Here is a 23,672-nt window from a genome sequence, read left to right as displayed (position 1 = left end):
ACATCACACATGAAGAAAGTGAGTTTCAAAGAGGTTAAATAACTTGCCTAAGGTATAAGAACAAATTCTTTGCAGGATGTTTGTTTACCTGAGCCGGAAGTAAGTGGACTGTTTTATTCTGAGGCCCCTCGTGCTGGTGAGCACACCACCCTCAGAGCCAGCCTCCGTTCCCTCTTAACTCAAACCCAAAGGGCAGCCATTGTGGGATACTGGTTTTCAAATTGCAGAAGCCAGGTAGTTTGTGTCCAGAGAAGGGTGACTCCTCCTGGACACAGAAAGCTGGGCTGTGCCACTGTTTTTGGAATTACAGTTGGATACTGGACTTGAGGCAAATCCCCACCCCACCAGAAATGAAGATAAGTACTTGGCGAACTTAGCCTAACAGAGGATTGTGGAGGGAGAACCAGGAGTTACGGAGGCATGTTTCAGTGGGGGTATCTATACAGGGACACATGTGACCAGAATCTGATGAGCTGTGAGGTTCAGGTGACTGTGTGGAATCTTCCTGTGTGCTGATGTCCCTGGTTATGCGTGGGTGGGAGGGCTGGTCACAGGGACTAGGTCCCTTCATCCTTGGACAGTTGCTATGCTGATGGGGGCCTATGTAAGAGTGGGAGTAGCACTGTTCATACAGACCTGATGTCCAAAGTAGGTGCTCAGTGTTTGTCCAACCCATGAACTGATCTCTACACCCATGGTTTCCTCAGAAGGATCCTTGTGACCAGGGCATCTCTTCTGGAAGAAGTTTACTGAAGAAGTCAATGGGAGGGGAAAGTAACAAATGGTTACTTTTCAAAATGGTTATTCTCTGAGCATGGCCATGAAGGTAGGAAGAGAAAGGGTGCTGTGTTAATCAGTAAGTGCAGGCTCAGAAATTAATCTCCACCAGTTTTGTGTTTCATTTTAAGTTTTTGTATAGTGTTTAATTAATTAGCTTGGGTGTCATGTAAATAATCATCCACCTCTACTTGACTATGTTTTCTTTAATAACTTCCTGTTTGAAGTCTTGTCATGTTTTGTTTTCATTTTTCCATTGACTGTTCTTGTTTCTATTTGTTTCACAAAGCAAATTCCACTTGAAATTCTAGTCTAGTCTGGGGGTAGGGCTTTGGGTCTTGTCTGTGCCTAGATGCTTTTGAAGAAGCTGCACATCTGAAGGTCTGGGTCTGATCACAGTAGTGGGAAGCGAAGTGACAAGATCCCCAGAGGAAAGTAAAGGGTCAACTAATTGGGTAGATTCCAGTTCTCCTCTGGGGACTCCCATGCAGTCTTTTCTCTGCCCTAACCTTGAATGTTCCCATCTAGATGGGGAGCAGAAAGTGCTATGTATGTCTCCTGGGATCCAGGGTGCCAGGTTACAATAGGGAGGAAAGGGAAGATGTATATGTCATTACACAAGGGAGTGACTGGTGCCTGGAAGGGAGGTAGAGGAGGCGCTATAGTGGCCAGCCCCAGGACTGCACGACAGTAGCATGTGGAACATACTGAAATGGCAAAAGGGGTGCACCTGCACGTGTGTGTGTGTGTGTGTGTGTGTGTGTGAGTGAGAGAGAGAGAGAGAGAGAGAGAGAGAGAGAAAATTGGGTTTTGGGTTATCTAATCCAAGTGGCATAACAAATGATTCTTTCCTTTCAATCTATTGTTTGTTTTAAAAGCTGAAATTGGCCCTGGCTGGTGTGACTCAGAGGACTGAGCACCAGCCTGTGAACCAAAGGGTTGCTGGTTCGATTTCCACTCATGGCACATGCCTCATTTTTGGGCCAGGTCTCCAGTGGGGAGTTCACAAGAGGCAACCACACATTGATGTATCTCTCCTTCTCTTTCTCCTTCTCTTCCCCTCTCTTTAAAAATAAATAATTTTTTTTTAAAAAAAGCTGAACTTGGAGTTGGAATTGACTTTGAAGGTATGTAGCCCTGCCCTCCAACCACAAAAGAGCTGGCTCTGTGTCCAGGAGACCATGCACACTGCAGGGAGAATCTTCAACCATCAGTGATGATAACACTACTTTAGAGAACTGTTGACTTCAAGTTTGAGGTTTTTCTTTTGAACATTAAAGACAATGGGAATAAAACCCAAATACACAGGAGTGGGTGTTGGGTATCCTCAGTGTTGTTTCCTGAGGGAGAGCATGCTCCTGTGTTCCAGGTTCTCTCTTGTTTCCTTACTCATGCACACATTCATGTGAAAGGAACAGACAAGCACTGGTATGTAATCTCAATGTTTACTTAGGAAAATTATATTTAGATCATCTTCTCAAGTTTCCAAGTGAAGTTGGGGAAATTGAATGACAGAGGAGGGTGGAGTCTAACCTCATCCCCACTTTGGTTTTGCCTAGAGGGCCTGACATTCCTTCCCAAAACCTCACACCACCTTGGTGCTTCCTGCTACCTCTTAGCCAGACCAGTCCCCAGGAGCTGCAGAGAATGAAGAGCCCCCAAATCCACAGAGATTGTTCCCGGACAGGGGTTTACTGGCTCTCCCAAACTTTCCCCTCCCACTTTTTTTTGGTCTTTTAATTTTTTAAATTTATTTTTAAAGTATTTTTTATTGATTATGCTATTACAGTTGTCCCAAATTTCCCCCTCTATCCCCCCTCTGCCTTGTACCCTCCAACCCTCCAGCATTCCCTCCACTTAGTTCATGTCCATGGGTTGTACATATAAATTCTTTGAGTTCTCTGTTTCCTATACCATTTTTTATCTCTCAATGTCTATTTTGTCTACTAATTATGCTTCTTCTTCTCTATACCTTTCTCCCCTGTTCCTCCCTTCCCCCTCCCTACTAAAATCCCTCCATGTGATGTCCATTTCTCTGATTCTGTTCCTGTTCTAGTTGTTTGCTTAGTTTTTGTTTTCATTGTTCTTCTTTTTTTTTTAAGTTCCTTTGTTGATAGTTGTGAGTTTGTTGTCATTTTCTTGTTCACACTTTTTATCTTCTTTTTCTTAGATAAGTCCCTTTAATATTTCATATATTAAGGGCTTGGTGATGATGAACTCCTTGAACTTGACCTTATCTGAAAGCACTTTATCTTCACTTCCATTCTAAATGAAAGCTTTGCTGGAAGAGTAATCTTGGATGTAGGTCCTTGCCTTTCATGACTTCAAATACTTCTTTCCAGCCCCTCTGGCCTGCAAGGTTTCATTTGAGAAATCAGCTGACAGCCTTATGGGCACTCCTTTGTAGGTAACTGTCTCCTTTTCTCTTACTGCTTTTAAGATGCTCTCCTTATCTTTTTTAAAAAAATTATTTATTTTTATTTTTATAGAGAGTAGAAGGAAAGGATAGAGGGAGAGAAACATCAATGTGTGGTTGTGTCTTGCACATCCCCTACTGGAGACCTGGGCCACAACCTGGGCATGTACCCTAACTGGCAATCAAATCAGCAACCCTTTGGTTTGCAGGCCCTTGCTCAATCCACTGAGTTACACCAGCCAGAGCTGCTCACCTTATCTTTAATCTTGGGTAACTTAATGATGATGTGCCTTGATGTGCTCCTCTTTGGGTCCAACTTCTTTGGGATTCTCTGGGCTTCCTGGATTTCCTGGAAATCTATTTCCTTCACCAGAATGGGGAGGTTTTCCTTCATTATTTGTTCAAATAAGTTTTCAATTTCTTGCTCTTGTTCTTCTCCTTATGGTACCCCTATAATTTGGATATTGGAACGTTTCAGGTTGTCCCAGAGATTTGTAATGTCTCTTCACATTTTAAAATTCTTGTTTCTTCATTCTGTTCTGGTTGGATGTTTATTTTCCCCTTTTGTTCCAAATCATTGTTTTGAGTCCTGGTTTGCTTCCTGTCACTGTTGGTTCCCTGAATATTTTGTTTTATTTCATTTTGGGTATTTTTCATTTTTTGACCAAACCCAATCAGTTCTGTGAGCATTCTGATTACCAGGGCCTTAAATTCTTCATTAGACAGGTTGGCTATCTCCGTATCACTTAGCTCTCTTTCTGAAGTTTTGCTCTGTTTTTTTCATCTGGGCTATATTTCTTTGTCTTGGTGAACCTGTTAAGTTGTACGGGGGCAGAGCAACCCTCTTTGCTGCACTGCAGTGCTGTCTGTGGGGGAGGGGCCAGAGAGGGAACAATGCAGCTCACCTGCTTGTGTTCCCTAGTGCACTTTCCAATGAACTCTTGTGTGAGACTGGGAGTTTCTCCTGTCATAGCAACTGCTATAGTCCACAGTCAACTCTGAGTCTCAGTTTCCTGTTCAGCCAGCTCCATCCACGTGTTCAAGGCCTACTGAAGTTTTTCTCAACTGGCCTCGCATGCACAGTCTACTGCCTTGCCATGGGTTCTTACCAGTCTGGTTGTTCTGGTTGATTTTTTTTTCTTTAATTCCTTGGTTGTTGGAGTTCCATGCAATTTGATTTTCTGGTGCTTCTGGTTATTTATTGATTTTTAGATTGGTTGTTATCCTTGTTTTGGTTATGTGAGGAAGTGAAGGATTTGTACCTATGCCTCCATCTTGGCCAGAACTCCCCACTTTTTCATTGTATATGAGGCTCCCAAGAGCCCCTGACCAGAGTAGTCTAGGGCAGCAAATGAAGAAGTAAGCGACTTTCACTGTATCAGGGCCACAATAGACAACAGGGCATGCTCAAAGTAGGATAGCTCAAGGAGAGTCTATTTACAAGGAAATGTTTACGAAGAAGTGGATGACAGATGGTAAGTGACCGGGCACAGTAGCTGAGCTGTCACTACCACAGGGCCTGAAAAGAGAAGGGATTGAAGGGGTTATCACTTAGGAGGATGGCAAACTCTATAGAATCTATATAGTCACCACCTTGCCAGCAGCAGTTTCCTTCAGTCAAGGAACACAGCCAGCCCAAGATAACCTTGCAGGGATAGACCCAGGGGAATGAAATCCCTGACTTCACACTCTTCCTTCAGATTTTTGAACATGGCTGAAAGCAAGGAGTTTGAAGCAAGTAGCTTGGGAGCCTGTGATGTTGTACAGGCCAGCACCCCAGGCAGTAACCAGGGTGGAGGAGTGTGGATTGAGAAGAACAAATAAAGAAATGTTGGTACACTTGTAATATGAATGAAAGAAGCCAAGGCTGAGGGAAAAGATATGAAACTTGGGTTTCCTTTGGCCTTGGACAAGGTCAAGACCTTAGTAACAAGAAAAGACCAAGTTTTTTGTTTCCTGCTGAGGGCTCTGGGAGGACACACATTTCTGGTTCTCCCCACCCCCAAGGTTCGTGTGCCTCTTAGTGGATTTTTACTTTATTATACATACTTTACAGTGAGTTTATTGAGTTCCTCAAAACTAAACTTGAATTTTGATTGAGGTTATATTAAATTTATAGAGCCATTTGGGAATAAGTTTTAATATTAAGTCATCCCTGGCAAAAGTAAAGGGTATTTCTCCATTTATTCAAATCATCTTGTTTGCTCTTTATAATGCTTTTTTAAATTCACTTTTTCACAGAGGTTCTATATATGCTCAGTTATTTCTTAGACATTTTATAGCTCTTACTGCTATTGTGATTGGTATTTTATTGTATTTTTACTTTTGAATCAGTTATTTCTGATATATAGAAATATAACTAAATTTTAAAATATAACCAATGTTATAGGAATTATGGCAAAGATTTCCTGAGCCTACCCAGCTCAGCTGGCTCACTTGTTGTGAATCAGGCTTACTGTGGCCTAGAGTGACAGGATACCAGATAAACCCATTCAGGACCACCTCACAGACCTGGAACCATGTTAAGTACCAACAGGGACCCATTGCGCTCCACTGGCTCCTCATTTTGCATTGGGTGAAGTTGCATGAGTTCCCTTGGAATTCCAGACTTCCTCTGTTTTAAGCACCCGCATAGCAGCTCAAATGCCATAGTTGAGGTTGAGCCTCAGTCAACCAGCCTGAGGGTCAATCCCACACAGGAACAGGCAAACAGCAAACAAGACTCAATTAAACAGGAGGGACATTCCTAGAGCACCCAGCTCAGGAGGTCAAGGAGACTGAATTGCTGGGTCCCACAGGTCACCTACTACATAAGGCCACCCCATAAATACTGGAAGTCATAACAAATCTATCTAATACATAGAAATAAATACAAAAAAAAGAGCCAAAATTGGGAGACAGAAGAACAGGCCCCAAATGAAAGGACAGAATGAATATCAAGAAAAAGGGCTAAATGAAATGCAGGCAAGAAATCTATTAGATACAGAGTTCAAAGTAATGTTTTTAAGGTTGCTCAAGGAACTTAGTGAGGTCTACAACAGCATAAAAAAACAGAAACGATGAAAAAGAACCAGTTGAAAATGAATACAGTATCTGACATCAGGAATGCACTGGAAGGAATAAAAAATAGTTTGGATAAAACAGAGAATCAAATCAACATTTTGGCAGAAAAGATAGAAAAAAACACCTAATCACACTAGCAAAAAAAAAAAAAAAAGAATGTAAAAGAATGAGGATAGTTTAAAGGAATCTTGGGACAACATGAAGCATCACAACATCCTCATCATAGGAGTACATGGTGAAAGAAAAAGACACACAAGTCCAGGAAGTACAGAGAGTTCCAAACAAGATGAACTCAAAAAGGTCACATCAGGACACATCATAATTAAAATGGTAATAGTTAAAGACAAAGAGAGAATCTTAAAAGCAGCAAGAAAAAAGGCAGATATTTACCTGCAAGGGAGCTCCCAAAAGACTGTCAGCTGATCTCTCTACAGAAATATTTCTGATCACAGGGGATTGGCATGAAATATTCAAAGTGATGAGAATCAAGAACCTAGAATCAAGACTACTTTACTTAGCAAAGCTATTATTTCAAATTGAAGGAGAAACAAAGAGTTTCCCTAATAAGAAAAGGCTAAAGTAGTTTGTTATCACCAAATCAGCACTACAAGAAATGTTAAAGAGCCTTCTTTAAGAAGTAGAGGAGGGGAAAAAAACTCAAACTAAGTTAAAAAATCAAATAACAATAAATATATAACTATCAATAATCACTTTAAATGTAAATGTCTTAAATGCTCCAATAAAAATACAAAGGGTAGCTGAATGAATAAGAAAACAAGATCTATCTATCTATCTATCTATCTATCTATCTATATATATATGTTATCTACAAGAGACCCACCTCAGAACAAAAGATACACACAGACTAAAAGTAAAGGAATGGATAAAGGTATTTCATGCAAATGGAAATTATAAAAAGCTGGGGTAGAAATACTTATATATGACAAAATAGTCTTTAAAACAAAGGCTATAGTAAGAGACAAAGAAAAACACTACATAATGGTAATCCAACAAGAGGATATAATTCTGGTATACATTTATGTAACCAACATTGGAGCACTTAAATATGTAAAGCTAATTTTGATTGATATAAAGAGAGAGATTGAGACATCAATGGATAGATTTTCCAGACAGAAAATCAACAAGGAAATGGTGGCCTTAGCTGATATGCTAAATCAGATGGATTTAATTGATATCTTCAGAGTAATTCACCCCAAAGTAGCAAAATATACATTGTTTTCAAGCCCAAATGGAACATTAGGACACAAAACAAGCCTCAATAAATTTAAGAAGGCTGAAATAATACCAAGCATCTTCTCTGACCATAATGATAGGAAACTAAAAGTCAACCACTAAAAAAACCAAAACAAAACAAAACCTTGAAAGCCACACAAAGTCTTGATGGCTAAATAATGTTACTAAACAGTGAATGGGTTACCAATGAGATCAAGGAAGAAATCAAAAGTTACCTTGAAACAAATGAAACTGAGAACACAACAACCCAAAATCTATAGGACACAGCAAAAGCAGTCCAGATTGGGAAATCCATAGCATTACAGGCCTACCTGAGGAAACAGGAAAAAAACTCAATCTAACTTTACACTTAAAGGAACTGGATAAAACAACAGCAAACAAAGCCCAAAGTGAGTAGAATGAAGGAACTAATAAAGACTTCCATAGAAATAAATACAATGGAGTCTTAAAAACAACACAACAGACCAATGAAACCAAGAGCTGGTTATTTGAAAAGACAAACAAGGTTGACAAACCTTTAACCAGACTCATCAAGAATAAAAGAGAGAGGACTCAAATAAATACAATAAGAAATGAAAAAGGAGAAGTAACAAGTGACATCAAAGAAATACAAAGGATTGTAAGAGGAGATTATGAACAACTATACACCAACAAATTGGACAATCTGGAAGAAATAGATTAATTCCTAGAAACATACAATTTTCCAAACTGAATCAGGAAGAGTCAGATAATCTGAATAGACAGATCACAACTAGTGAAATTGAAGAATTAATTAAAAAATCTCCCAACAAATAAAAGTCCTGGACTGGATGGCTTCACAGGGGAATTTTACCAAAAGTTCAAAGAAGAACTAACACCTATCCCTCTTAAACTATTCCAAAGAATTCAAGAGGAGGGAAAAGCCCAAGCTTATTTTATGAGGCTAGAGTTATTTTAATTCCAAAACCAGATAAAGACACTATAAAGAAAGAAAATTATAAGCCAATATTCCTGATAAACATAGATGTTAAACTTCTCAACACTAGCAAACCAAATCCAGCAATACATTAAAAAGATCATATACACAAGGATCAAATGGGATTTATTCTGGGGGTGCAAGTTTGGTATAGTATCTGAAAATCAATAAATGTTAAAAGGATATTTAAAAAAGGATAAAACACCACATGATAGTATCAATATATGGAGAAAAAGAATTTGATAAAATCCAACCCTCATTCATGATAATAACTCTCAGCAAGGTGGGGATAGACAGAACATAACTCAACAGAATGAAGGCTATACATAACAAACCCACTTCTCACTCATATTCAATGGGCAAAAACTAAAAGTATTTTCCTTAAGATCAGGAACAAGGCAGGGATGCATGCTTTCACCACTCTTATTCAACATAGTACTGGAAGTTTTAGCCACAGCAATCAGGTGAGAAAAAGAAATAAAACGCACCCAAATTGGAAAGTAGGAAGTAAACCTGTCATCCAAAGATGACATGATATTGTACACAGAAAACCCTAAAGACTCTACCAAAAAGCTACTAGAGCTAATAAATGAATTCAGCGAAGTATCAGGATACAAAATTAATATTCAGAAATCCATGTCATTGCCATGCACCAGTAATGAACTATCAGAAAGAGAAACTAAGAAAATAATTCCAGACTTCTGGCCAAGATGTAGGCATAGGTCAATACACTGTGCCTCCTTACAAAACCAAAATAGGGACAAGAAGAAATTTAAAAACAAAAAACAACCAGAACTGACAGAAAATCGAACTGTATGGAAGTCCAACAACCAAAGAGTTAAAGAAGAAACATTCATCCAGACCAGTAGGAGGGGTGGAGACCAGCAGACAGGTGGAGAGGACTCACAGTGAGGCAGTGGCTGGAGGGTCTGGGCAAGGCAGTGGCTGGTGGGCTGGGGCAGGAAAGGTGGCAGCTGGCAGAGTGGGCAGTTCCATATTCCCATGCAGGTAAACCGGGAAGAACAACTGGGGAGCAAGACAGACCACACAACCCAGGGTTCCAGTGTGGAGAAATAAAGCCTCAAAATCTCTGACTGAAAAAACCTGTGGGGGGGTGTAGGGGTGGGAGAAACTCCTAGTCTCACAGGAGAGTTTGTTGGAGAGACCCACAGGGTCCTAGAATGTACACAACCCTACCCACCTGGGAATGAGCACCATAAGGGCTCAACTTGCCTGTGGGTAGTGGAGGAAGTGACTGAAAGCTTACAGAGAGCTGAGCAAGCTGCACTGCTCCATCTCAGACCCCTCCCCCACTGACAGCATCACAGTACATCAACTTGGGTTTCCTCGCCCTGGTGAATACCTAAGACTCTACCACTTACAAATTAATAGGTGTGGCAAGACAAAGAAAATGGCCCAAATGAAAGAACTGATCAAAGCTCCAGAAAAAACACAACTAAGCAACAAAGAGATAGTCAACCTGTGAGATGCACAGTTCAAAAGACTGATAATCAGGATTCTCACAGAAATGGTTGAGTACAGATGCAAAATAGAGGAAGACGTAAAGGCTATGAAAAGTGAAATAAAGAAAAATGTACAGGGAACTAACAGTGATGGGAAGGAAACCGGGACTCAAATCAATCGTTTAGAACAGAAGGAAGAAATAAACATTCAATCAGAATAGAATGAAGAAACAAGAATTCAAAAAAATGAGGAGAGGCATAGGAACCTCCAGGACAACTTTTGAATCATAGGGGTGCCAGAAGGAGAAGAGGAAGAGCAAGAAATTGAAAATTTATCTGAAAAAATTGTGAAGGAGAACTTCCCTAATCTGGCAAAGGAAATAGATTTCCATGAAGTCCAGGAAGCTCAGAGAGTCCCAAGGAAGTTGGACCCAAGGAAGCACACACTAAGGCACATCATGATTACATTTCCCAAGATCAAAGATAAGGAAAGAATCTTAAAAGCTGCAAAACAAGAGGACACAGTTACCTACAAAGGAGTTCCCATCAGACTGTCAGCTGATTTCTCAAAAGAAACCTTGCAGGCAAGAAGGGGCTGGAAAGAGGTATCTGAAGCCATGAAAAGCAAGGACCCACATCCAAGATGACTCTACCCAGCAAAGCTTTCATTTAGAATGGAAGGGCAGATAAAGTGCTTCCTAGATAAGGTCAAGTTAAAGGAGTTCATTATAACCAAGTCCTTATTATATGAAAGGTTAAAGGGACTTATTTAAGAAAAGAAGATAAAAATATGCCCATTAAAATGACACTGTATGGTAGAATACATTTGTCAAAGATATTTCTGATAAGTGGTTAATTTCAAAATATGTAAAGAACAGCACAACACCTGGAAAACAAAAAAAAATTCAATTAAATAGTGGGCAAAGGACCCGACTAGACACTTCTCCAATGAGGATATGCAAATGGCCAACAAACATATAAAAAGATGCTCAACATCACTAATTATCAGAGAGATGTAAATTAACACTACAATGAGGTATCCCCTCACACCTGCCAGAATGGCTACCATCAATAAATCAACAAACAAATGCTAGTGAGGATGAGGAGATAAAGGAACTCTAGTGCATTGCTGATAGGAATACAGACAGGTGCAGCCACTGTGGAAAACAGTATGGAGTTTCTTCAAAAAATTAAAAATGGAATTGCCTTTTGATCCAGTGATCCCACTGCTGGGACTATATCCTCTGAATCATGAAACCAACTCAAAAGTACTTATGTACCCCTATGTTCACAGCAGCATTAGTCACAATAGCCAAGATCTGAAAAGCAGCCCAAGTGCCCATCAGCAGATGAGTGGATAAAAAGCTGTGGGACATTTACACAAAGTAATACTACATGGCCACAAAAACAAAGGAAATCTTACCTTTTGTGACAGCATGGATGGACCTGGAGATTATCAAGTGAAATAAGTGAAATAAACCAGTCAGGAAGAGACAAATACCATATGATCTTGCTTATATGTGGGATCTAATGAACAAAATAGAAATGGAGACATGGACACATGGAACAGACTGACCGTTGTCAGATGGGAGAGGATGGGGTGAGGGGAACTGGATGAAAGAAAGTGAATGGATTAGCCTAAGAACATACATGCACAGCCCATAGACACAGACAACAGTGTGGTGATGGCCAGAGGAAAGAGGCATGGGGGATGGTTGGAGACAGAAAAAGTGGGGGCTGGGAAATGGGGACATTAATAGTGTCAACAATAGATATGAAAACAAAAAAATTAAAAATTAAGTAAAAGTTGTGATAAACATCATGTAAATTTACCATCGTAAGCATTTTTGAGTGTACATTTAGTACAATTAAGTATATTCACATTGTTGTGCAACAATTCTCCAAAACTTTTTCTTCATGCAAAACTGATCCTCTATACACATGAAACATCTCTCCATTTCCCTTTCTCCTCAGCCCCTGGTAACTACCATGCTACTTTCTATTTCTATGAATTTGACAACTTTATTTTCTTCACATAAGAATGATTTTTTAAAGATTTTATTTATTTTTAGAGAGGGAAGGGAGGGAGAAAGAGAGAGAGAAAGAAACATCAATGTGCGGTTGCTGGGGGGTCATGGCCTGCAACCCAGGCATGTACCCTGACTGGGAATCGAACCTGTGACACTTTGGTTCGCAGCCTGTGCTCAATCCACTGAGCTATGCCAGCCAGAGCTAAGAATGATCTTTTAAAAGAAGACAGTATTTGTCTTCTTGTGACTGGCTCATTTCACTTAGCATAATGTCCTAAAGGTTTATACACATTGTAGCGTGTGACAGGATTTCTTTCCATTTTCTAAAGCTGAGTAATATTCCATTGTATGTACATATGACATTTTGTTTCTCCAATCATCCAAGTGGAAACTTGGGTCACTTGACTATTGTGAATAATCCTGCTTTAAATATGGGTGTGCAAATATCTCTTCGGGTCCCTGCTCTTTTTTTTTATATAGTAGCCATCCTAATAGGTTGTGAGGTGATACTTCACTATGGTTTTGACTTGAATTTCTCTAGTGATTAGTGATGTTGAACATCTTTTCATATGCTTGTTTGCCATTTATGTATTATTTTTAGAGAAATGTCTATTTAAGTCTTTGCCCTTTTTAAAATTGTGTTTTTTTTCCGTGTGTGGTTTTGTTTCATGTTGTTATTGAGTCATAAGAGTTTTGTGTATATTCTGGATAATAACACCTTATCAGATACATACTTTTCAAATATTAGACATTAACCAGTTTTGTTGGTTGATCACATATGGGGCAAACTTGCTGGGCTCTCTGATTTCAGTGGTTCATTTGTTGTTGATATTCTCTCCCATTCTCATTTTTTCTCTCTCCTTTTCTAGGTAGATAATATCAGCAAACACTGAGAGTATTGCTTTCTAACCCTTAAAACTCTTAATTAGCCCCGGCTGGTGTAGCTCAGTAGATTGAGCACGGGCCTGTGAACCAAAGCATTGCTGGTTCGATTCCCAGTCAGGGCACATGCCTGGGTTGCCGGCCAGGTCCCCAGTAAGGGGTGCATTAACCACACATTAATGTTTCACTCCCTTTCGCTCTCCCTCCCTTCCCCTCTCTCTAAACAAAACAAAACAAAACAAAAAAACCCCTCTTAATTAGTTTCTTTTTTCACAGCACTGGCCAGAACCTCCAGTTCTGTGTTAAGCAATGGTACAGACAATGAACATCATTGTTAAAGGAAGTACAATGAAATGTTCCGCACTAATTACAATGTTTACTGTATATTTTTAAAAGAAACTTTTTAATTTGAGATAATTGTAGATTCACATGCAGTTGTAGAAATAGTACAAATGGATCCTTTGTACCCTTTGCCCAGTTTCCCATAATGGTGATGTCTTGCAAGATTATGGTACAATATCAAAATCAGGATAAGTTGATACAGTCAATATACAGAACATTCCTATCATCACAAGGACCGCCCATGTTGCTTTTTAACAGCCATATGCACCTCCCTATTGCTCTAAACCCTCCTTAACCTTTGGCAGTAGCTAATCTGATCTCCATTTGTATAATTTGTCATTTCAGTATTTTTTTTACTTTTTAAAAAAGATTTTATTTATTTATTTTTAGAGAGGGAAGGGAGGGAGACAGAGAGAGAAAGAGAAACATCAATGTGCGGTTGCTGGGGGTCATGGCCTGCAACCCAGGCATGTACCCTGACTGGGAATCGAACCTGCAACACTTTATTTTTAACTTTTTTATTGCATTTTTTCCATTACCATTTAGTTCCCTTATGCTTACTCCCCCTTGCAATCACTGCACTGTTGTCCATGTTTATGAGCACTTACTCCTTTTTGCTCAATCTCTCCACATTTTAACCCCTGCCAGAGCTGTCAGCCAGGTCTCTATCTATGAGTCTGTCTTTAATTTGCTTGTTAGTTCAGTTTGTTCATTAGATTCCACATATCAGTGAAATTATGTGGTATTCGTCTTTCTCTGACTGGCTTATTTCACTTAGCATAATGTTCTCCAGGTCTATCCACACTGTTGCAAAAGGTAAAACTTTCTTCTTCTTTTAACAACCAAGTAGTATTCCACTGTGTAAATGTTCCATAGTTGTTTTATCCACTCATCTACTGATAAACACTTGGGCTGCTTCTGTATATTGGCAATTGTAAATAATGGTATAATGAACATTGGAGTGCTTATGTTCTTTTGAATTAGTGTTTGGGGTTCCTTTGGATATATTCCCAGAAGTGAGATCACTGGGTCAAAAGGCAGGTCCATTTAAATTTTTTTCGGGTATCTCCACACTACTTTTCACAGTGGCTGCACCAGGCTGCATCCCCACCAACAGAGCACTAGGGTTCCTTTTTCTCTACATCCTGGCCAGCACTTGTTGTTCGTTGATATATTGATGACAGTGTATGAGATGATACCTCATTGTGGTTTTAATTTGCATTTCTCGGATGATTAGTGATGTTGAGCATCTTTTCATATGGCTATTGGCCATTTGCATGTTCTCTTTTGAGAAGTGTGTATTCAGGTCCCTTGCACATTTTTAATTTGGGTCGTTTGGGGGGTTTTGGTATTGAATTTTGTAAGTTCTTTATTCATTTTAGATATTAAGCTCTTATCAGATGTATTGTTGAATATGTTCTCCCATTCACTGGGTTGTCTTTATTTTATTGATGACTTCTTCTGCTGTGCAAAAACTTTTTAGTGTGATGTAGTCCCATTTATTTATTTTTTCTTTTGTTTCCCTTGCCTGTGGAGATATATCAGATAAAATATTGCTATGAGCAATGTCTGAGATTTTACTGCCTATGATTTGTCCTAAAATTTTATGGTATTAGGTCTAACATTTAAATCTTTAATCCATTTTGAATTTATTTTTGTATGTGGCATAAAGAGATGGTCTAGTTTCACTTTTCTGCACATATCTAATTTTATCAACAGCATTTATTGAATAAACTATAATTAGCCCATTGCATGTGCTTGCTTCCTCTGTCAAATCTTAATTGACTATAAAGTTGTGTGTTTATTTCCGGGATTCCTATTCTGTTCCATTGAAATGTGTTTGTTTTTATTCCAGTACTAAGCTGTTTTGATTACTAAGGCCTTATAATATAACTTGATGTTTGGTAGCATAATTCCTCCAAATTAGTTCTTCTTTCACAGGATCACTGTTGCTGTTCAGGGCCTTTTGTGGTTCCATATAAATTATTATAGTATTTATCTTAGTTATGTGAAATATGTTATTGGAATCTTGATAGTAATCTCTTTGAATCAGTAGATTGCTTTGGGTAGCATGGACTTTTAATGATGTTCATTTTTCCTAACAATGAACATAGTATGTACTTCTACTCACTTGTATCTTCATCAGTTTCTTTCTTCAGTGTCATAATTTTTTTTTTGAGTACAGGTCTTTTAAATTTTTTTTCATTTTATTAGTTCTAAGTATATTTTATTGATTACAGTATTACAGTTGCCACATTCTTCTCTCTCCCTATCCCCTATCCCCTCCCTCTGCACTCCCTCCAATGCTCTCCCCCACCTTAGTTCACATCCATGGGTCATACACATAAGTTCCCTGGCTTCTCCACTTCCTACACTACTCCCAACCTCCCCCTGTCCATTCTGTACCCACCAGTCATACTTTCCCTGTACATTTTCTCCCCATTCACACCCCCCTCCACATGATAACCCTCCATGTGATCTCCATTTCTGTGATTCTATTCCTCTTTGCTTAGTTTGTTTTTGCTTTTTAGGTTCAATTGTTGATAGTTGTGAGTTTGTTGTCATTTTACAGTTCATAATTTTGATCTTCTTCTTCTTCTTATATAAGTCCCTTGAACATTTCATAGAATAAGGGCGTGGTGATGATGAACTCCTTTAATTGGACCTTATCTGGGAAGCACTTTATCTGCCTTTCCATTCTAATGATAGCTATGTTGGATAGACTAACTTTGGATGTAGGTCCTTGCCTTTCCTGACTTTGAATACTTCTTTGTAGCCCCTTCTTTCCTGTAAGGTTTCTTTTGAGAAATCAGCTGATAGTCTTTTGATTGCTTTTAATATTATCTCTCTATCTTTGATATTGGGAAATGTAATCATGATGTGCCTTGGTATGTGCTTCCTTGGGTCCAACTTCTTTGGGACTCTCTGAGCTTCCTGGACTTCCTGGAAGTCTATTTCCTTTGCCAGATTAGGGAAGTTCTCCATTATTTTTTCAAATAAGTTTTCGATTTCTTGCTCTTCCTCTTCTCTTTCTAGTACCCATATGATTTGGAAGGTGGAACATTTAAAGTTGTCCTGGAGGCCCCTACGCCTCTGCTCATTTTTTTGAATTCTGTTTCTTCATTCTGTTTTGGTTGAATATTTATTTCTTCCTTCTGTTCCAAATTGTTGATTTGAGTCTTGATTTCCTTCCCATCACTGTTGGTTTCCTGTACATTTTTCTTTATTTCACTTTTCATAGCCTTCACTTCTTTCTCTATTTTGTGTCTGTACTCAAGCATTTCTGTGAGCATCCTGATTGCCAGTGTTTTGAACTCTACATCTGATAAGTTGGCTATCTCCTCGTCGCTTAGTTCTTTTTCTGGAGTTTTGATCTGTTCTTTCATTAGGGCCATTTTCTTAGTCTTGACACACCTGTTAACTTGTAAGGGGCAGAGCCTTAGGTATTCGCCATGGTGGGGCAACCCACTTTGCTGTGTTGTGGCACTGTATGTGGGGGAGGGGTCAGAGATAGAACAATGCCACTTGCTAAATTGATCGGCTCTTATCCAGCTTTCAGTCACTTCCCCTGCTAAAGCAAATTGGGCCCTTCTGGTGCTGACTGCTAGGTGGGTGGGCTTGTGTACATCCCAGGGCCCTGTGGGTCTCTCTAACGAACTCTCTTGTGAGGTTGGGAGTTTTTCCCATTGCTGCAGCCTCCACAGGATTTTACAGACAGAGGTTTTGAGGCTGTATTTTCCCATTTTGGAACCCTGGGTTGTGTGGTCTGTATTGCTCCCCAGTTTTTCCTCTTGGCTTATCTGCACACAAATGTGGGATTGCCCCATCCACCAGCCACCACCTCACCCACCCAGTTCTCCAGCTGCCACTTTGCCATGTGTCCTCTCCACCCCAGCTGCTCATCTCTGCCCCTCCTACTGGTCTGGATAAATGTTTCTTCCTTAACTTCTTGGTTGTCGGACTTCCATGCAGTTTGGTTTTCTGGCAGTTCTGGTTGTTTTTTGTTTTTAAATTTGTTGTTGTCCTTCTTCTGGTTATGTGAGGAAGCAAAGCATATCTACCTATGCCTCCATCTTGGCTAGCAGTCTCAAGTACAGGTCTTTTAAGTCATTGGTTAGATTTATTCCTAGGTATTTTGTTCTTTTTGAAGCATGGTAAATGTGATTGTTTTACTTAATGTTTCTTTCTGATAGTTAATTACTGGCATATAAAATGCAACTGATTTCTGGACATTGATTTTGTATTCTGATACTTTGCTGAATTCATTTATCAGTTCTAGTAGTTTCTTGGTAGGATCTTTGGGTTCTCTTTGTACAGTATCATATGATCTGCAAGTAAAGTTTTCCAATTTGGATGCCTTTTATTTCTTCTTCTCATCTGATTGCTATGGCTAAGACTTCCGGTACTATGTTGAATAAGAGAGGTGAAAGAGGATATCCCTGTTTTGTTCCTGATTTTAAGGGGAATGCTTGTAGTCTTTGCCCATAGAGGAATGCTGGCAGTGAGTTTGTTAGGTATGGCTTTGATTATCTTTAGGTATGTCCCCTCTATTCCCACTTTGCTGAAAGGTTTTTTTTTTTATCATAAATGGGTACTGGATTTTATCAAATGTTTTTTCTTCATAAATTGATATTATTATGTAGTTTTTATCTTTCATTTTGTTTATATGGTGAATCACATTTATTGATTTGTGAATGGTGTACCAACCTTGTATTCCTGTAATAAATCCCACTTTATCATGGTGTATGATCTTTTTGATGAAAAGATTGCTGTATTCAGTTTGCTAATATTTTGTTGAGGATTTTAGTATCTATATTCAGAGATATGGACCTATAATTTTCTTTTTTTGTTGTGTCTTTATCTGGTTTTGTAATTAGGACAATGTGAGTTTGTAAAGAGACTTTGGGAGTCTTTCCTCCTCTCAAATTTTTTGGAGTAGTTTGAGAAGGAGAAGTGTTACTTCTGGGAATGTTTGATAAAATTCCTCTATGAAGCCATCCATTCCAGGCTTTTGTTTGTTGGTAGTTTTTTTTGATAACTGCTTCAATTTCATTAGTTATGCACTGGCTGTGTATTCAGATTCTCTGATTCTTCCTGATTTAGTTTTGGAAGGTTGTATGTTTCTAGGAATATATCCATTTCATCTAGGTTGTCCAATTTGTTGGCATATAGTTGTTCATAATCTTCTCTTACAATCCTTTGCATTTCTTCAGTGTTAGTTGTTATTTCTCCTCTTTCATTTCTGATTGTATTTATTTGGGTCTTCTCTCTTTTTTCTTATGAGCCTGGTGAAAGGTTTGTCAATCTTGTTTATCTTTTTAAAAAACCAGCTCTTGGACTCTTTGATCTTTTGTATCTTTTTTTTTACTCTATTTCATTTATTTCTGCTCATATATTTATTATTATTTCCTTCCTTCTACTTAGTTCAGTCTTTGTTGTTCCATTTCAAGTTCCTTAATTATAAAGTTAGATTGTTTATTTTGGCTTTTTCTTGTTTCTTATCCATTAGGACTCTTCACTGTGTCCTACAGATTTTGGTTTGCTGTGTCCTCATTTTCGTTTGTTTCAAGGTAGCTTCTGATTTCTTTCTTGATCTTGTTGATTCCTTGATCTCTTGATTTCTTTCTTGACCCATTCATTATTTAATAACATGTTATTCATCTTCCATATTTTTGCATGATTTTCAATGTTCTTCTTGTGATTGATTTCTACTTTCATAGCATTGTGGTTAAAGAAGATGCTTGATATGATTTACATCTTAAATTTATTGAAACTAGTTTTGTGTCCAAACATGTGGTGTATTCTAGAAATTGTTCTACATGCACTTAAAAATAATTTACATTCTGCTGTTTTGGGGTAAAATGCTCTGAAGATATAAATTAAAATTATTTGATCTAGTGTGTCATTTAAGGTGGCAGTCTCCTTGTTGATTTTTTGTCTGGAAGATCTATCCATTGAAATCAATTGGGTGTTAAAAATCTTTTATTATGACCATATTTCTGTTGATCTGTCTCTGTTCATCAATTTTGCTTTACATATTTAGAGGCTTATGTGCTGGATGAATAAATGTTTACTATGGTTATATCCTCTTGTTGGATTGTTCCTTTTATCATTATGTAGAGTCCTTCTTTGTCTTCTGTGATAGCCTTGGTTTTAAAGTCTACTTTGTCGTATGTAAGTATTGCTACCCCAGCTTTTTTTTCTTTTTCCATTAGCATGAATATCTTTTTCCATCCTTTTATTTTTAGTCTATGTGTATCTTTTGTTCTGAGGTGGGTCTTTTGGAGACAGCATAGGTATGGGTCCTGTTTTCTTGTCCATAAGCTACCCTATGTCTTTTGGTCAGAGCATTTAGGCCATTTACATATAAAAGTGATCATTGATAGATACATATTTATTGTCGTTTTTAAAAACTATTTTTTCTATGTTTTTTTCTTTACCTTATTCTTTTTCTTAAAGCAAGACTTTAACATGTTGCAACACTGGTTTGGTGGTAACAAACTCCTTTAGCTTTTTCTTGCCTGGGAAGCTCTTTATTTCTTCTTTAATTTTAAATGTTAGCCTTGCTGACTAAAATAGCCTTGGTTGTAGGTATTTGTTTTTCATCACTTTGAATATTTCACGCTAAGCCCTTCTGGCCTGAAATGTTTCTGTTGAGAAATCAAATGACAGTCTAGTGGGAGCTCCCTTGTAGGTAACTAACTGCTTTTCTCTTGTGGCTTTTAAGATTCTTTCCTTGTCTTTAAGCTTTGCCTTTTTAATTATGATGTGTAGTGGTGTGGGTGTGTTTGGGTTCATCTTGTTGGGAACTCTGTGCTTCCTTGACTTGTGTGTCTTTTCCCTTCATCAGATTAGGAAGTTTTCAGTCATTATTTCTTCAAATATGTTTCCAATACCTTGTTCACTGTCTTCCTCTTTTGTTATTCCCATCATGTGGTTATGTTATGCTTCATGTTTTCCCAAAGGTTTCTTAAACTCTTTTCATTTTTTTTAATTCTTTTTTCTTTTTGCTGTTCTGCTTGAGTTTTTTTTTCTACCTTGCTTTCCAAATCACTGATTTGATCCTCTGGTTCATTTAACCTACTGTTTATTCCTTCCAGTGTATTATTTATTTCAGATATTGCATTCCTTATTTCTTTTTTTTTTTTTAGATTTTATTTATTTCTTTTCAGAGAGGGAAGGGAGGGAGATAGAGAGAGAGAAACATCCATGTGCGGTTGCTGGGGGTCATGGCCCACAACCCAGGCATGTACCCTGACTGGGAATCGAACCTGTGACACTGGTTCGCAGCCCACGCTCAATCCACTAAGCTATGCCAGCCAGGGCATTCCTTATTTCTGATTGGTCCTTTTGTATGGTTTCATTTTCTTTTTTCATGCTGTTGAATCCTTATAATCATTACTCTAAATTCTATATCTAATACATTTCTTGCCTCCATTTAGTTCTTCTGGAGAATTCTCTTTTTTTTTTTCATTTGGGGCCTATTTTTTTGTCTCCCTATTTTGGCCACTTCTTTGTTGTTGTTGTTGTTTTTTAATGTAACATTAGGTTTATTTTATTTTTAAGTATATTTTATTGATTATGCTATTATAGTTGCCTCAATTTTTCCCTCTTTATCCCCCCCCACCCAGTACCCTCCAACCCTCCAGCATTCCTCCCCCCCCTTAGTTCATGTCCATGGGTTGTACATATAAGTTCTTTGAATTCTGTTTCCTATACCATTTTTGGCCTCTTCCTGTCTATTTTATGCCTACCAATTATGTTTCTTATTTCCTGTACCTTTCTCCCCATTCCTCCCTTCCCCCTCCCCACTGAAAACCCTCCATGTCATGTCCATTTCTCTGATCCTGTTCCTGTTCTAGTTGTTTGCTTAGTTTTTGTTTTTCTTTTTTCTTTTAGGTTCATTTGTTGATAGTTGTTTGTTGTCATTTTACTGTTCATAGTTTTTGATCTTCTTCAATTTCTTAGATAAGTTCCTTCAACATTTTATATAATAAAGGCTTGGTGATGATGAACTCCTTTAACTTGACCTTAGCTGGGAAGCACTTTATCTTTGCTTCCATTCTAAATGAAAGCTTTTCTGGGTAGAATAATCTTGGATGTAGGTCCCTGCTTTTCATGGCTTCAGATACCTCTTTCCAGCCCCTTCTTGCCTGCAAGGTTTCTTTTGAGAAACCAGCTGATAGTTTTATGGGCATTCCTTTGTAGGTAACTCTCTTCTCTTGCTGCTTTTAAGATTCTTTCTTTATCTTTAATTTTGGGTAACTTAATGATGATGTGCCTTGGTGTATCCCTCTTTGGGTCCAACTTCTTTGGGACTCTCTGGGCTTCCTGGACTTCTTGGAAGCCTATTTCCTTCACCAGATTGGGGAAGTTTTCCTTCATTATTTGTTCAAATAAGTTTTCAATTTCTTGCTCTTGTTCTTCTCCTTCTGGTATCCTATAATTTGGATATTGGAACATTTCAAGTTGTCCTAGAGGTTCCTAAGCCTCTCTTTATTTTAAAAAAAAATTCTTGTTTCTTCATTCTGTTCCATTTGGATGTTTATTTCTTCCTTTTGTTCCACATCATTGAGTTGAGTCCTAGTTTCCTTCCTGTCGCTGTTGGTTCCCTGAATATTTTGTTTTATTTCATTTTGGGTATCCTTCATTTGTTCTTTCATTTTGTGACCAAGCTCAATCAGTTCTGTAAGCATTTTGATTACCAGTGTTTTGAACTTCCCATCAGATAGTTTGACTATCTCCTCATCACTTAGCTCTCTCTTTGGAGTTTTGCTCTGTTCTTTCATCTGGACCATATTTCTTTGTCTTGGCAAACCTGTTAAGTTGTAAGGGGGCAGGGCCTTAGGTATTCACCAGGGCAGGGCAACCCTCCTTACTGTGCTGCGGTGCTGTCTGTGGAGGGAGGGGCCAGAGAGGGAAAAATGCAGCTCACCTGCTTGGCTCTAGCCCCACTTTCCGATGGACTGTTGTGTGAGACTAGGCATTTCTACTACCATGGCAACCCCCACGGTAGTCCACAGTCAACTCTGAGTCTCAGTTTCCCATTCAGCCAGTCCTGCCCACATGGTCCACCGCCTTTCCTTGGGTTCTCTCCATTGGCCTGTCTTACCAGTCTGGTTGGTCTGGTTGACTGTTTCTTTAATTCCTTGGTTGTTGGAGTTCCCTGCAGTTTGATTTTCTGGCACTTCTGGTTCTTTATGGATTTTAAATTGGGTGTTATCCTCCTATTGGTTGTACAAGGAAGCAAAGGGTTTATTCCTATGCCTCCATTTTGGTTGGAACTCCCCAGAAGTCTTTTTGTGTTTTTTTTTCTATGTATTAGGTGATCTGCAAAGTCTCTGGTTTGCAATTATGTCACACACTGCATGTGACTGGCCCTAGGCTACCTGTTTGGAGCTATCAGTGATCCACAGCTTTTGGCTCCTTCTGCTGGACTTGGGTGTGTGCAGAAAGAACCAAGCTGCATACCAAGGCTGGCTTTTACCAGCACAACATCCATGGGAGGGTCAACCAAGGTCTCAGAGCTCCCAGAGATTTACCTCTGCCTGCAAGGTTTCTGTTAGGCTTAATTACTGAAATAGCCTTCAGCTCTATTCTTAAGCACCCTGGCTTAAGCTCCCCATTGTAGGACAAGAGGGATTTCTGCAGTTGGGGCTAATGCTTCCCCTCCAGGCTGATGCCACATGAAATGGAGCGCTCTGCCAAAGAATGATGGCTTCTGCAATATGGGAAATGACTCAGCACAGGGATCCTGGTAGCTGGCCCTTACACCAGCCCCAGACTATCCTAATGTGTTTCTGGTCTGCTCTGCCCTCCCTCTGCTGGAGCCCAGGGTAAGTGCCTGCAAAATAATTTTTTTGTGTGTTGGTCCTTTAAGAGGATCTCTGCATCTCTAGCCATCTCTCCCTAGTGTACAGAAACCCCACTGCTTTTCACAGCCAGATGCTATTTTGGCTCCTTTCCTGGTACTGGTCCTGTAGGATGGGGAACCCATCTTGGGGTTTAGACCCTATAGTTCTCAGGGGGAACCTCCTGGCCACTGAAATATCCCCCCAGAACTTCAGTGGGAACCCAGCCAGCTCTCTTGTGCCTCCATATTTCCTGCCAGTCTTACTGTTGTGTTGTGGAATCTTCCATAAGTCCTTGGTTATAAGGCTTCTCTTTTGCTAGTGTTCAGTTGGTTATTCAGGATGATTTTTTTCTATAGTGTGCTTTGGTCCTGGGAAACAGTTAGTGTAGTTTGCATCTATTCTGCCACTGTCTTGAATCACAGGTTTTAATTTTTTTAAATTGCTTTTTATGAAGTTGAGAAAGTTCCCTTTATTCTATTTTATTTCTGAGTTTTTATCACGAATGGGTGTTCAATGAAATCAAATGCTTTTCCTGCATTAGTTAATAAGGTTTATTTTTCTTCTTTAGCTTGATAATGTGGGAGATTACACACTCCCAAAAATCCATTACTGATGGATTTTTGAATATTGAACCAG

At 38.9% G+C, this 23,672-nt stretch overlaps 1 long non-coding RNA gene across 1 annotated transcript; it reads right to left on the bottom strand.

Moving 5' to 3' along the window:
• Window positions 1-4,112: 4,112 nt before the first annotated feature.
• Window positions 4,113-22,454, bottom strand: LOC118500161. Its single transcript, XR_004902703.1, has 3 exons — window positions 22,179-22,454; window positions 9,663-9,666; window positions 4,113-4,157 (listed from the first exon to the last, which is right to left on the bottom strand). It is a non-coding gene; the product is annotated as an uncharacterized LOC118500161 (long non-coding RNA).
• Between the last annotated feature and the right edge of the window lie 1,218 nt (window positions 22,455-23,672).

The sequence above is a fragment of the Phyllostomus discolor genome, chromosome 4 (genome assembly GCF_004126475.2).
Source record: "Phyllostomus discolor isolate MPI-MPIP mPhyDis1 chromosome 4, mPhyDis1.pri.v3, whole genome shotgun sequence".
In the NCBI taxonomy this organism is placed as follows: domain Eukaryota; kingdom Metazoa; phylum Chordata; class Mammalia; order Chiroptera; family Phyllostomidae; genus Phyllostomus; species Phyllostomus discolor.
Note: the sequence above shows the minus strand (reverse complement) of the source record. Positions and strands in the feature narration are given on the sequence as shown.